A 16,133-nucleotide genomic window follows, 5' to 3' on the forward strand; every position below is an offset into this window, starting at 1 on the left:
AATTACTTGACCAATTGCTTGTTCAACAAATTATACAAAATTTCACTAATCAATTTTTTTATTTTGTAGCAAATAAAGACCATTTGTATAAAGAAGAAGGTAAAATTGTCACAAATCCCATCAATCCACTCTTCAAATACAAACCCGAAAACCCCGAAACCTTACCGTACCACTTTATCCTTATCACCGGTAATATACAACAATGATCTTTTACCGGCAGACCCTAAAGAACAGGAAATACATTCTTTCAATTTCAATTTCTTTTGCTGCATACATTTCACAAAGCCTAGGTTGCCTCCAGAACTTAGGGAGAGAAGTTTTCTCTTTAGCAATGATGTGAAGAAAAAGTGGCGCCAAGAAGAACGAAGCCACCATTTTGTGGAGTTTCCAAAAGCGCAATGAAAAGAAGAGCAAAAATATATGAACGATGTTTAGGCTGTGGAAACTGTTCCCACGAAGGAAGATGTAGAAAAAGTCAAACTTAGTCTCAGCATGAATATACCAAACTAATGAGGGTGGGGGCTATTAGGCTCAAAGCCAAACGATCCATTAGAGTTTGAAGTTATGTTCAGAACAGGATTGAGGAAGAACTAATCCACATCCTCGACAAAACTGGTCTTGATGATCTGACCTTAAAAGAGTCACTAACTCTGTTAATAAAACACTTGGGGAACAAGAAGCTAACCATCGAAAACATCTCAAGATCCCCAAGAACCAAAAGAAGTTGTATTTACCAGTCACATCCTCATCAACATAAACCCTTGAAACAACACCAAATTCCTACACAAAACCAACCTATTTTTACCTTCTGAACTATGCAACCCTTCACAAAGGTGGAGATTTGAACTTGTTGCAAGCTTTTTCATCACAGGTTACATCTTGACTAAGAGTGTTCACTTACCTTCATCACAGGTATAATCAGATATAAAACCGAGTATGACTGAAAATTGTAAGAATGTGACAATTTGCATAAACAGACGCTCATAAAAACAAATCATTTTTTTATATCACTACATATATTCCTATGATTTAAGGTTGGTCAATCGTTTCCATTATCTTGGAAAACTTTTGGGAATATTTAAGCTATGGTCCTAACTTGCTATTTTTAGATAAATGTTTATAAGTAACTTGCTTGAGGACAAGCAAGGTTCCAAGTGTGGGAATGTTTAATATGTATAAAATTATACATCTTTAAGCATCAAATAAACTCTAGAAAATGCAACTTCTATCAAATAACATAACACAGAAGGCTACTTATCATAATAAAAAACAATTTCAGGTAAACCCAAGCCCCAAACGAAGAAACAAGCGGAAAGAAGAAGAAAAACAGAAGAAACACAAGAAAATCAAGAAACACGCCCCCATGCCTCAAGAAACATGCCCCCATGCTTCTAAACACAGGAAAAGACAAAATTCTACAAGAAATTACAAATACTAGGAACAAAAGCACGGGGTCGTGCCTCTTGGCCACGGGGCCGTGGTCACCCTCAACAAAAGGACAAAACAATTTCAGCACATGTCAATAAAAGCACGGGGGCGTGCCTACCAAAGCACGGGGCCATGCTTTAGTCTCCAGATTGCCTATAAATAGCGGCTCATGTTGCACTGATCAAGTGTGCTTGAATAAGAATTCTAAACGGTTTTCACTTATAAAACACCCACATTACACTCATATTGAATATCTTGTGAGGGGCTTGAAGGCTTGGAGGTTATCATCATCATCCATCATCATCGACACCATCATAATCCATCGTTAAGAGAGGAGATTCATCTACATTGGTTAGATTGTTCTAAGTTTAATTATGTGTTTGTTATTATCATCTCTTATGTTCATAACAATGCTCATTATGAGCTAAAACTCCTATTACCATCTATAATCTATGAAAAATCTTTGTTTTACTTGATGATTACATGAAACATGTGGTTTAGTGTGATATAGTACATGGTTATTTTGCAATTATCCGTTGATGAAGAAATGTTTTATCACTTTAATCCAATACATCAAGGTTGATGATTTACAATCATTCACGGTAATACATGTTCTTGGAAACTTGAAATGGTAAAAAGAATACTTTGATACTTTATTCAATATAAAACATGGATCCTTATGTTGTACTTAGAAATGATGAGATATAAGCTATGATCTATTTCTCTAATTTTGATAATTTTAAAATAACATTGTTAACATGATTTCCTAGGTTATCATGCTAGTTAAAGAAATCATATGTTAATGGAATGTGTAACTATAATCTAATTAAATCAACCAAGGGGAGGTTGTGTGAGTTAACTACAATCACTCGAAGTTGTTAGGGTTGGTATTTGAAAAATCGATGTCAACCTTAATCGTTCTATTATACCAGACTGCTTGTCTACTTAAATTGACATTCTCGTGGTAACATGACATTAGGAAAGGATGGACTTTAAAATGCGCATTTTACTTTATTTTATATCATATAATATGTTCACTTAGAAATGAGGGACTGTTCTATCATATATTATTATGACAAGTTTATCACATGTTCAACTATTAATCATCAAGGAATAATGGAGTGGATTCTTGATAATAGATGATAAACCTTCATATAATTGAATTACTCATTTAGAATTACTATTCTTGTCACCTATATATATTATTTATTTCTATTTTATAGAAGTTTGAAAATCAACCTCAAAATGATTAAAACTCTCCGATTAAACTAAAACAATGACTCATTATTTGACACATTTGTGTCCACGGATCGATACTTGGTTCTTACCAATACTATTCTACATATACGATAGGTACACTTGCCTATTTTGTGTGTGTTTAGTTTTGGTAGAAATCACTTTTATATGTGCAAAAGCTAAATATCCAATTAGTTATCACTTTACTAGCACGCGCAGCACACATCACCTATCAAACCCCTAAGACCGATTGTATATTCGTGATTATTTGTGCCCGTTTTTAATTAAGTTACGGCCGGTCGTTCATCGCACTAATTGATCAAAAAATCCGCATCATTGCAGCGGGCAATTAAGTATGTTGATGTGATCGTCATGTGTCACTCGTCATTAACCCTAACTTTAACCGATCAATCGTATAACGGTTTAAGCAATTAGGTTTTCTAGGGTTTATAGTTTGATTTGGGGTTGTCTCTGTCTGTTGTTTTGAGCATCTGTTATTCTGTTATGAAGTTGTAACCAGCTGCTTTGGTAGCACAGCTGGTTATGTTTGCGTGTTAAGACTCGTCAAGGCTGGGGGCGCGGGTTCGAGCCACCCCAGCGCTTTTTATACATTTTATTTTTGGATAAATAGTTATATTGTTATATTAACTTATTTCATCAACTAATTTATATTATAATTCATATAAAAATCTTAAATAATCAGAAATTTCCTAACCAACATATGAACCAATCGTTTTTCTGAACATTGGGTAAACACCATATATGTATGTATATATATATTTATATATAAATTTGTATATATGTAATAAATTATTAACCAATTTATAAAAGCTTCAAAATTAAAACGAGTTTTAAATCGAAATTATATATATATATTTAATATAATCGTTTTAATTAACATAATAAAATATATAAGATCAAGTGTTTTATAAAAAGATCATTTTATGTAGATATTTTTATTTATTATCTCTTTTTGATTATTTACAATAATAATATAAAAGGGGTCGTTATTAATAGTAATATATATATACATATATATATATATATACATTAATTGTATTTTTTAGCTTAAAGTAATTAAACAAACCTTTTTATATAAACTATTAAGTTTTACAAATATTATTAATGTATTTTATATAATAAAATTATAGGGACAATTCTGTAGAATAGTAACAAAGTTTCAACTTTGTTTCAATTAGGTCACTCATTCTTTTATTTGTTCTAATCAGGTCATCAACTTATAAATAATGTTCTAATCTTAAATAATTTACTTGTTTAACAGGTAAACATCTTACATGTCATTTTTGTTTTCCATTTTTTTTATGTTAAATGCTTATGTCTAAAAATCATTAGGATTTTATAATTAAAATAATAAAAATTATATTTTGTTTCATGTGTCTTAGTCCGGTCATCTTCTTCACCAACTCCGGCCACCCCTTCCGACAACTTCGGCCACCCCATCCGGCAACGCTCGCCACTTTTTTTATTCTCGGGTTTTGTAAAATTCCGTGATTTTTTAACCCATCCGAACCATTTCCTGGCGAAAAACCAACCCGATTAGGGTCGGAGGAGTAAAAGGAGCCGAGATCAGAGAAGCGGTGGTCCGAATCGAGAAATTCGGTCAAATGAGAGGGGATAACTTCATTAACTTGAACCTTGGTTGAAGGGTTATTAAGGAAACTTTGAAGGAAAGAAGACATGTCTTCAGATTCGAGTGAAGAAGAAGAAGAAGAAGAAGAAGAAGAAGAAAAAGAGCAATTGTTATTGTTGGTTGTTCTTCCGTATAGATCCGCCATTATTATTGAGCACCAACCAACCAGAGTAATGATTGCAGTGATAGCGTACAGTGAAATTCAAAGACAAAGATGAATTATTATTAATGGTTTGAGAGTTGTTTCCTGTTTTTGCAAAATTGGATTTTGATGTGTGGGTTGTGTGTTGGTTCTTGATATGGTCTGTGTGTGAAAGTGTGTACTTTATAAACAAGGCTTTAGAGATTAAACATTTAAAATATAAAGATTGACATGTCATGTAACCTATTGAATAGGTAAAAAAAAATATGATTAGAACAGTGGGGAAACTTGGTTACTATTGTATGAGATATTCTCTAAAAGCTAAAATCGTATTATAAAACTTTGAGAATAAAATTAATAATAAATATGTTAATATTTAACTTTCGTAAGATTACACTCAATCATCAAATTCCGAATCTCTATTTAGTTTAGATTATTTATTCAATTCATATTTATTCCACAACTATTGATACTTAGGATTTCTCGTCGGTATATCCCGAAGAGCCTGAGTTACCGCTTTCTTACCTATTCGTTTATCTCTTGCCTATTGCTAAGGTGAGTACCACATTCCCCTTTTTTTACTCGTTTTCTCACGTTTTGGGGACATATGCATAAATATATTTCTCATATATACTTATACACAAAACTGCAACTATTTTATTATGTGCTAACAACTTATACCTTACTTGTTTATGTGCTTATATGCTTTACGTGAACCGCATTCGGAGAGGTCCAACATAATCTCAGAAAAGTATGATCATACGCTAGTCATTATAGCTTTGTGTTTCTCGACATCCCAGTTATACTTGCTCATTTGGTTGAATTGTTATCCTCATATGACTTGTTGCAACTACTTATTCATATATATACTATATGTACATCTAAACTGGTGTGTTGTTCACTCAACCTTGTGTTGACAAAACTATTTTATTTTCAACGCATATGCAGGTTATCGTTTGATGTGAAGTAACTGAAGTAAAAGATCACTTAAGAATTTATGCTAGAAGAAAACTAACAAGAAAATTATTTATGGCTTTTGATTGTTGATGCACTTTTGTTTTGTTTGGATATTGTATGAATATTTGTTTCGTTTGAAATTTATTTAATAGATACTTAAACTTATAATATTGCATATAGTACATTGAGAGTTGTGACAATCAGTGCCCGCCCCAACATTTTCGCCGTAGGTTGGGGTGTGACAAATGTCATGTAAACAAATGGCCTGAAGACTAAACGTTGATATTCCATGGTCATCACGGGTGTATTAACCTCACCATGCGGCTGGATAGTTAGACCACTCCCAATGCATGTAATCTATACTCCTGATCATGCCGTGGAAAGTATGTTTACTTTCATGTACATCGTATACGCGACTTAAGTCGTTTGAAGTTGGAATCCTCAGATAACGAAGACCATATAATTGTATTATTCATATATGAATAAAGCATTAAAACAATTTAAACTACAAACATGTAAGTTATATAAAACAATTTAAATTATGCTCGTCTCGTGTCGCTGTCTTCGCCATCTTTAAATAGTCGTCGTTGATGTCGGTTTTCTTTCCGTATGCGAGGTCACGTAGCACCGAAGTACACTTTTGGATGGCAGTGAATCCTAACATTCCTCTTATGTCGCATTTTTGTTTAAATAAGAATACCCGCCCTCCAAATCTCCAGCAATGCGCAAAAATAAACGTCTAGACATCCGAAAACGACGTCTAAACTTAGCGTCGCCGTAACTCGTTGAAGTAATCTTTCTTCAACCAATCATTCGCGGCCTCACCGTCTCGAACGATAAACGCTCGCCTCGTGCGCGGGTGAGAACTAGTTGAACCAGAAGCTATCTTATCATATTATGGCCCAAATGCACTCGTAACTGCATCGTCCTGCTCCTTCGCCCCTAAATGCACTTGTCGAATCCATATTTGGTGAAAATAACGGGTTTTGAAGGTTGAGTTGGTATAAAATGAAAGGGTGAAAATGATTGAATTCGTTGGGTATTTATATTTATTTTTTGAATAATTAATTTTTTATATTATTAATAGGAGTATTTTTCAATGGTCAAAGCATTAAACTAAAATAATAATATTTCAAACACACCATGTCAACAATAGCCTCCCCCACCCCCTCGCGTGTAGGGGGGTGGTAATGGGGAAATCATCGCCCCACTACACTTGGTCTTATATGACATGTTACTATTACACCTTTTACAAAATTAGTCATTGTTGTTTGGAACGTCAAGTGTCGTAAAACGTTCATATGCAGTTAGTTACCACTACACATTATTTAAGACATTCTAAATAGCCAAAGGCATGTCAGATCATGATCATCAACCTCACCCTTTGTGTTTCCTCTCACTCATTCTCTTTTGAAATTCTCACATATCATCAAATGCAAACACAAATATATACACTTGGAGAAGATTTTTTCCACACTAAATGCATCCCATAAATGCTACATTTGGGTTTGGTTTAATTCCCAACGCCTCAAAGTTAGGTTATGTTGGGACATACGAGGAGTATTCTGGGCGCTTTTTACAAAATGGTATGCCTTTTTTACATAGATGAAGCCCACGAAAGGCTTCACAAATCCCAGAACTCACGCACATTGATCGTAGAGAGCGGCGAAATCTTTGGTTTGGGAAAGCCAACCTTGTTAATTAGGGACTTGTAGGTACTGAAAGATCTAAAGAGAAGTAAATGAAGTTTCTAACACATGACATATCTCAATCAATAAACAGATCTATTATTTGATCACCAATAAGTGTAACGAGTGAAAAACCGAAAGAAGTGTATCATGAAATTGACACAATACAAGTAGAAAAAAGAGCTTTAGACGTGGTTGATATTTCTTTTTTGACGCGGTTTACCCCCAGAACCACGTCTAAAAAGGTTTCTTAATATCCACGAAAATCTACTATGCAAAAAACTCGCGTCTAAAGCTATAAAACTGCGTCAAATAATATTAAGGCTTTTTTTAGCCACGGTTTTTATACAAACTGCATATAAAACTCTCCTTTTTATTTAACAAGTAAACTATAACAATAAAATTTTATTCATAACTTAACTAAATTATACCTACTAACATATTTTCTAATTTAATTTGCATAAGATTTCCGTGTTTAAAATTCATAGTTATGGATAGACATTAATGATTTTAAATGCATAAATTTTGGATTATACATTCCAAATTTAATAAAAATAAAAAATCTTGAAATTTGGTTTATTAGGTAGGAAGAAAGATATACCTTAAAAAAAAACTATGTGAAATAAAGAGACAGTAAATAATCGATTCGTACATAAATAGGTCAAAACCGGTTATTTCCAATAGGGCTGGTTTCCAAGTCATAAGAATACCATTAAATAAGTTCATTTTGGGTCATGTCTCGCGAGTGTGATCCATTTGCTCCTTACATGAACATGGCAAGACCCGAACCTATAAGACCCACTTATTTACAATAAGGTTGGTTCGGGTGTCCTGATAACACATAAAACGGGTCCAGATATGTAAATATTACTGAAAAAGTTTGGATATAACTTCAAATGTTGTATTCAAAGTGATTTTTAGAGATTCATTAATTGTAAACTTTTGTTTTTCATTATTTATAGAGTTAAGTGTCATTTTAGTACTTGTGGTTTGTCCAATTACGCACATTTAATATCATTTTGAAATTATTGCAAATGGCTAATTCCGTTTTCTTATTTTTTTTAAGTAATGTGTTTAATTTTAATATGTTAAGTTGTAGGTTAATATTTTGATATACATTTTCTGAACTTGTTTAGTTTAAAAAAATTTAATTAAAAGAAAACATAAGTATATGTTAATGCTAGTTGTTGTTCACGCCTCCTCCCTTCCGATATTTGAAAAGTTTTCCCTAAATCGACCCTTCTCCTAAATTTGACTGCTCTAGTCCAACACTCCTATCTAAGGTAATTGGCCTCATTCTCTCTTTAGAATTATCTCTTTAATTATTCAAACTACGTATGCATTGTTATTATCATCTATGGTAAGCATCTCAAAACAGGTTTACACCGGGGAGAAACTGATATGTTGTAAAACACACTTACTTTCCATAAAATTTTATCATTTTTACATACTTTATTAGTATAATTATTAAGATTTATGGTTTGATTATGCTTGATTTTACAAAGTTGAATGTTTACTTGTAGGTTTTTAAAGTTGATGGAAAAAAGAGTGAAATTTGAAGAGTTTAGGGGCTTAATTGGTCAACTTTCAATACTACAACTCAAGGCCCGGCCCAAGCCCACAAATTAGAACCTTTCATGCCTTATTATATTAATTAAAAGAAAAAAATAAAAAAACCCTAACACCTACACAAGTTCCAATCGGCAGCAGCAAGGGGAGAAGAAAAAAAACTTGTGGCGGCTATGGTTGGTGGTTGTGACGGCTGGAGAGGAAGAAGAACACCAAGGAGAGTCTTTTGCAACAGCTAAGGGTCTTATAATCTCATAATCTCAGCTCATATAACTTAAGTAATCATTCATGAACTTTGTTCTTTTGTTCAAGATACCTAACTAGTTAAGTTTAAGCTTTTTGTTGGATTGTTTTACAAGTAATTTAAAGTTTGACTTGTGTTTGATAGTTCTTGATCATTGAATGAGTTTTCTTATGTTTATATTGATGTTTGTGATGTTTAATTTGGATAATAGCTGCTGTCCAAAATCAATGAGTAGCTAAAGTAGTTAGTTCTACCTAGGTTAGATGATTATTGTTAGGTTTTAGTAAGTAGTTTGGATTGTTGATGATCATGGCTTAAATTGTTAATGTAAAGTTTGGTTTAACATTGAATTAGGTTGTGTTTAGTGGCTGTGAATTTGTTAATTACACTTATAAACCTCTTGCTTTAATTAATTGAATGAGTTTTGATTGATTGTTGCTTGTTAGGACTCTTTACTTAGTGTTTAAGGTTTGTTTGCGGGTTGATCAGCCGTAAGATTTAAGTGAGTGTTTTAATTGAATATAATCAGCGGGTAGACACCTTCCTTTAGACCGAGAGGTGATAGGAAGTAAACTCATCTCATAGCTTTTACTTGTTAGGATTAGGATCGAGCGAGAGCGGGTTCGGTTCTTGTCGGGTTTGAGTTTGTGAGCGATTAGTTAACCTAGTTTAAGTTGAAATAAATTGTTCCTCTATTCTTGGTTGCGTAGTATTCGTCTCCATTAGGGTAGTGTGTCGGTGAGACCGAGAGGAGAGTCGGCATTAGAGCACGTTAACAATTCGTCACCCGGTTTGTTCTTAAAATCAACTAAGTGTAGGTTAGGGTTTGTTAGTGAGACCGAGATGAATCTAGCTTCCTGAGTGAACCTTAGTTGTGTCATTCCTTATGAACCAGTGCCGTGAGATTCTACAATCCAATAGCTTACTATACCTTCAATAGGATTCTTACCTTGGTAGACGTTTTTCCCATTGATAAATCGTATTTTCAAAGTTTCGTCCAGTTTTCTTAAATTTAGTCTTTTAAGTTAATTAAATTAAGTTAGGTTAAATATTTGATAATACAAAAATCATTTAAAATATATTATTCTTAGGTGAGTCTTATTTAGGGTTAAGTATTAGATACGTTTTCACGTGTCCTTGTGTTCGACACTCGGACTTCCTTAGTGCTATACTATTAGTGATCGGTACACTTGCCGGTTTTGTGTGGCTTCTTTAGGAATTTCGTTTAATAAATTTAAAGCTTAGTTGTGAGAGTATCGTTATACACACATCAAGTTTTTGGCGCCGTTGCCGGGGACACGGTTAGAGGCGTATTAAGAACGACTCGAGTTAGGACTTGCCTTGTTTACTACTTGTTTTTCTTATTTGTTTTGTTTGTTAGTTTAAAATAGTTTAGCTAATTTTAGTTTACTTTATTTATTTTAATAGTTGTATGCGACGTACTCGATCTCTAGGACCACCAGACACCGAAGGATTTTCCGAACCTGAGAGAGAGCTTCGTGAGAGACGTCGTACAAACCCGTCTTCCAGTTCATCTACGTCCGTCGGTAATACATTCTCTTCTCCTACTTTTTATGAACCCTTCATTAGGGATAGGATTATGGGCGACGCGAATCCACCACCGAGGAGGACAGTTGCAGACCGGGCCCGTCCAGTCGATGCTGGCGCGAGATCCAGCATTGCTCCACCAGCTATAGGACTTCAAACGACTTGGCAGATTCCATCCAATATTCTAAACACGATTGCTCATTCTGCTCAATTTCATGGGTTGCTCCATGATAACCCACATGCTCATATAACTCGCATTACACGAATTTGTGACACGTTTCATCTTGTCGGCGTATCCGAAGACGCCATCAAACTCCGAATCTTTCCGTTCTATTTCGTTGATCATGCGAGTCTGTGGCTTGAGTCCCTCCCACAGGGATCCATTGCTACTTGGGATGCCATGCAGACCCAATTTCTCGAAAAATACGATCCTCTGGCTAAGGCCGCTTGTTTGCGTAACCAGATCCATTCTTTCCAGATGGAGGACACTGAGAGTTTCTACGAGGCGTGGGAGAGATTTAAAAATCTACTTGCTATATGTCCGAACCACGGCCTACAAGACTGGGCGGTTGTTGAGAATTTCTACAACGGAGTGACGTACGCGACACAGAGTATGCTCGACACGGCTGCGGGAGGTAACCTATTGACCACGAAGGATAAGGATGAGTGCATTGCCTTGTTTAGTGGTTTAGACATGAGTGGATACCAGCGACCACCAGCTAAGAGTACCAAAACCGTCGACGCCTTATCACGCGGCATGCATTCGGTCGACACGAGCACCGCACTTGCGGCACAAGTTGAGGCGTTAGCAAAGATCATGAAGGACCTGCAGGTGAAAAGTAAGTTATGCGAGATCTGTAGGGGGCATGATACCTTTCAGTGCCCCATAGGTTTCCAGGAGGAGGCAGTCGACTTCTTTAATAATCCAAACCGAAATCAAAACTCTTTCAATTCTTATAATTCGGGGTGGAGAGGTAACCAAAATTCCAACTGGAGGAACGGAAATCAGTCCGGCTTCCAGCAACGTCAGAGCCTATTCCAGGATTCCGGTGAGGGAACGAGTAGTGGGGAGAAGAAGCCCACGTTAGAGGAGATGATGGCACAGCAGACACAGATGCTGTCGCAACTCATGACTCGAGAGGATTGCCGTCACAAAGAAACTCAAGAGAAATTTCGGGAGCACGAGTCATTCATGAGAAACCAAGGAGCGTCAATTCAAAATTGTGAGCGTCAAATGGGAGAGATAGCAAGTCGTCTAAATGAGAGGTCACCAGGTACACTTCCAAGTAACACTGAACAAAATCCGAAGGCGTTCGCAAAGGCTGTGACGACGAGGAGCGGTGCAGGGGCACGTAGCGAGCCCGTGATTCAGGAAGCGACGAGAGGAGTCCTTAACGAACCTGCGGTAGATGTAGAGGAGCAGGTAGACGAGGAGATTTAGTTGGAGTCTCCACCGGCCAAGGTGCATCAGAGGCACAACCCCGGAAGTACAGCACAAGCCGAGAATCAGCCATTACCCAGCACACCACCGAGAGTCTACAAACCTAGACTCCCATATCCCCGGAGAGTCCGTAGGGATGGAGACGAGGAGCAGAACTCCAAATTTCTTGATCTTCTGAAGCAACTTCATCTTAATATTCCTTTCCTTGAGGCACTTACGCAAATGCCCAAATATGAAAAGTTTCTTAAGGATATTCTCTCGAAAAAAGAGAAGGTAGCCGAAGTCTCTTCCATTCCTCTGAGTGATGGTTGCTCTGCAGTCTTGCAGAGAAAGTTACCAGAAAAGATGTCCAATCCTGGGAGTTTCACGATTCCCTGCATCTTGAGTGATAATACGGTTGTTCATGCGCTGGCAGATCTTGGTGCCAGTATTAATCTCATGCCGTATTCCGTGTATCGCAAGTTGGGTCTAGGCGAACCAAGGCCTACTCGTATGAGTATCCAGCTTGCTGATCATTCTGTAAAATACCCCCGAGGGGTGGTCGAGAACATGCTTGTTCGTGTCGACAAGTTCATCTTCCCGGTGGACTTTGTCATCCTGGACATGAACGATGACGATAGTGTCCCACTTATCTTGGGCCGACCATTCCTTGCCACTGCACAGGCATTGATCGATGTCTGCGAGGGTAAATTAATCTTAAGAGTTGGGGATGAGAACGTAACCTTCGACGTTCGACAGTCACTGAAGTACCCCAAGTCTGCTGATTACTCCTTATACTTCATTGATACCATCATGGAGCATGTCAGGGAGTTTCTCAACGAAATTTGTGGAGGATCTGCCTCCGACACCCAGATTCTCGATAGGGAGATTCCAAAGATTGAAATGGTTGTCGTTACCAATCAGCCCTTAGATGACGACACCGAGTCGCATACCCCTGAATCTGGCGTGTCTGCTGAGATCGTACGAGACGATCCTATGGACCGACCTTCGGTCGAGAGTCCTCCTTCTTCCTTAGAGATTAAGGATTTGCTCGCACACCTTGAGTATGCTTTTTTAGATGAAGAGAGCAAGCTTCCGGTTATCATTGCATCTGCTCTGACCGAGGTTGAGAAAGAGAAGTTGTTGAGGGTGCTACGAGAGCACAAAGAGGCTATTGCATGGAAGATTATCGACATCAAGGGTATCAACCCTTCGTTTTGCACTCATAATATCCTCATAGAGGAAAATTTCAAAACTGTCGTTCAGCCGCAATGGCGGCTTAATCCGAAAATGCAAGATGTCGTTAAGAAGGAGATCATTAAACTCCTTGATGCGAGGATCATTTTACCCATTTCTGATAGTGCTTGGGTGAGTCCAGTCCAAGTGGTTCCTAAAAAGAGTGGTATGACTGTCGTCACCAATGAGAGGAACGAGCTTATTCCCACTAGGACTGTGACGGGATGGCGAGTCCGCATCGACTATCGCAGACTAAATGATGCCACCAGGAAGGACCACTTTCCTTTACCCTTCATTGATCAAATGTTAGAGCGTTTAGCTGGTCAGCAGTACTACTGCTTCCTAGATGGTTTCTCCGGGTACTTCCAGGTTCCGATAGTTCCCGATGACCAGGAGAAAACCACTTTCACCTGCCCTTACGGAACGTTTGCTTACAAACGTATGCTGTTCGGACTTTGTAACGCTCCGGCCATATTCCAGAGGTGTATGGTGGCCATTTTCCATGATATGATCGAGGACTCCATGGAGGTGTTCATGGATGATTTTTTCGTATTTGGGAGTTCCTTCAATCATTGTTTGTCAAATCTTGAGAGGATGATGTCCCGCTGCGTTGACACCAACCTAGTCCTTAACTAGGAGAAGTGTCGTTTCATGGTTCGCGAGGGCATTGTTCTGGGTCATCGGATCTCAAGTGCAGGGATAGAGGTTGACCGGACAAAGGTCGAGAACATTTCAAATCTTCCCCCGCCTACTTCTGTGAGATCCATTCGTAGTTTTTTAGGTCATGCCGGTTTCTACCGTTGGTTCATCAAAGATTTTTCTAAGATTGCGATTCCCATGACCAAACTTTTGGAGAAGGATGATCCATTTGTTTTTTCTGAGCAGTGTATCGAGGCGTTTGATCTTCTAAAATACAAACTCGTCAACGCCCCGATCATGGTTGCTGACTGGTCGTTACCATTCGAGTTGATGTGTGACGCGAGCGACTTCGCAGTCGGAGCGTTTCTAGGACAACGGAAGGATAAACACTTCCATCCGATCTACTATGCGAGCTGGACCTTAAATGGTGCACAGGAAAGCTATACCACCACCGAAAAAGAGCTTTTAGCTGTGGTGTTCGCTTTTGATAAATTTAGGTCCTATATGGTTATGTCCAACGACGATTGTTTATACGGATCATGCCGCTATTCGATATCTCTTTAGCAAGCAGGATGCTAAGCCTCGTCTTATCTGATGGATCCTGTTACTTCAAGAGTTTGATATAGAGATCCGTGATAAAAAGGGGGCCGAGAATGTGGCGGCCGATCCTCTTTCACGTCTAGAAGGAGTTTGTAGGTTCCCAGCCGGATCTACACGGAATATCTCGTTCTACGTAGGTGCGGAATCCCTACGTAAGACGTTACGAGCATAGAAGACGATACGAGTTAACACGATCGAACACACGTTACAATAAACAAAGACTCGTTATATTGCAACCGGAAACACGTGATATCAATCACTGATTACAGGACTCGTAAACTCGTAAACTAAAAACTGATTAACCTTAAGCCGTAATCTATGTATATATAACACGACAACTTCGCTTGGCATGTTCAGCTTATCTAACAAGTTCGCCTATATCAGCGAACTTGTTAGCTAACTTCGCTTAACACAAAATACAAATCCAAACGACTCGGTTACAGACACTATATACTGAACTACTGACATCATGTACCAACAGACTCCCCCTTGGCAGTAGCTTCAATCTTTATCTTCAAACACGCGTCTTGTAATCTTCAACAGTCTTGTATCTTCATCTTTAAGCATGAACTCCTTCACGTACACAAACTGATACAATTCTTTGATATTTCTTCGCTTCGTCTTTCCAAGCAGGAATATAAAATATCTTCTTCTCATTCAGCACCTGCAGATCAGCTTGCGACAAGTTCACTAGATGCATCGGATCATAGACTCTCAGCAACTCTTGTTCATCTTCGTCCTCCATTACTGCTTCAGCTGTTTCACAATCTACATACCACCACTTCAGATCCTTCAGCACATCCTTGGGCATTTGTTTCATCAGCACTTCTTTTAAACACCGGATCGGCTTATACTTCATAATCATCCAAGGTTTGCCATCTGCTCTCATCCCTCTATCTTTGTCTTCAATGAGTTTTCCCTTTTGTGGTTTCAACAGCTCGAACTTCTTCTCTTTTATACTTTCCTTCCAAACAATCTTCCCAATGACTCTAGCCATGTTATCATCACTTCTGTTTATTAACCCCAATCTGGCTAAGTCTTTTACTTCACATTCTGGCAATGTATTCAATGATCTCAACAATCTTTTGAAGTACTGAACGCCATCATATCTTTTAATTACAAAGAGCCTCAACTGCTCATCATATATCCAGCATATAATCCCCTTTCTCGATTCAGCATAGCCTCTAATGTTGTAACTCTTCTTAAACATAGTAGGAACCGCCGGTTTCTTCAACCTTATCACAAACCATTGAGCATAGCCTTCTTTCCATCTTGGCTGCTCTTCCCATTCCGTCTCATCATTTCCAATCTCTTGACTCATATCTGCCTTATCGACTTCTGGAATCTCATGCTCCAGATTCTCCTCTACTATCTCTCCCTCTTCTATATCATTTTCAATAACAATCTCTGTACTAATCTTCTCTATCTCATCCACCGGTAATACATCATCATCACCTACAAATTCATCATCCATCTCCTCAACGTCCACTACCACCACATCATCACCACCAGCTGCACTTGTCGACTCCCCCTGAGTTGTGGAAGTCCCAAGAGCTTGATCAGTTCTTGGCAACTCTCCACCTGCACCTTTCTATGCATTAGGATCATCGTCTCTGTCATTTCGCTTCTTAGTCCTCAGCTCATCGCCCTTACAGCTCGTCTCCCCCTGAGATGCCAAGAACTCCTTCAAAGCATCAATGATTTTGCCATGTTCTATCAGCAGGGACGACTGTATCTGATTCTCTGCAACGAGGCGTTGAATAGCATGGGTCTGG

The 16,133-nt window shown here is 37.8% G+C and overlaps 1 pseudogene; it reads left to right on the forward strand.

Moving 5' to 3' along the window:
* LOC143593680 (uncharacterized) overlaps window positions 1-16,133 on the forward strand; it is a 75,662-nt pseudogene that overhangs the window by 6,078 nt on the left and 53,451 nt on the right.

The sequence above is a fragment of the Bidens hawaiensis genome, unplaced genomic scaffold, assembly GCF_021521415.1.
Source record: "Bidens hawaiensis isolate Kalapana, Puna unplaced genomic scaffold, B.hawaiensis_p1.1 tig00042484_1, whole genome shotgun sequence".
NCBI classification, from domain to species: domain Eukaryota; kingdom Viridiplantae; phylum Streptophyta; class Magnoliopsida; order Asterales; family Asteraceae; genus Bidens; species Bidens hawaiensis.